The sequence below is a fragment of the Papaver somniferum genome, unplaced genomic scaffold (genome assembly GCF_003573695.1).
Source record: "Papaver somniferum cultivar HN1 unplaced genomic scaffold, ASM357369v1 unplaced-scaffold_22018, whole genome shotgun sequence".
Taxonomy (NCBI): Eukaryota; Viridiplantae; Streptophyta; class Magnoliopsida; order Ranunculales; family Papaveraceae; genus Papaver; species Papaver somniferum.
Window position 1 is genome coordinate 2,414 of NW_020632174.1, and position 587 is coordinate 3,000.

A 587-nucleotide genomic window follows, 5' to 3' on the forward strand; every position below is an offset into this window, starting at 1 on the left:
TGAGGGTTTAGATTACTCCACAACGACCATGGTTGACTCTCTATGCACTGGTGGATTTGAAAACCAAACTGTTGATGCGGCGATGGAATTTTTTAATGAAATCGCCGAAAAAATCCAGCAATGGGAAAATAGTAGGGCACCCCAGAAAACAATTCTTTTAAGTAGAGGAAACGTCAATAGGGTATAAGGAGGATATGAATCAGATGCCAAAATTGATGTTATAGCAAAAAGGTTAGAAGCCTTAGAAGTGGGACAGACTAGTGGTAGAGTGGATCCTTTTTGGGAAGGCCAGAATATTGAAGAGCAAGCCAATGCTCTTTATAATAACACTAGATTTGATAACCGTCAAAATATTGACCCATATTCAGAAACCTATAATCCTGGTTGGAGAAACCATACGAACCTTTCATGGTCTAAGGGCCAAAGTCAAGGTCAGTTTAGTAATTCTAATGCTCCCCCAGGTTTTGGCTGTACTACGAATCCTTCAGGACTAGCCCAGTTTCAGAATCAATCAGATAAGAAAATCCTAAGTTTAGAGGAATCTCTCGCCTTGTTAACTCAGCAAACTGCAAAATTTCAGTTATCTG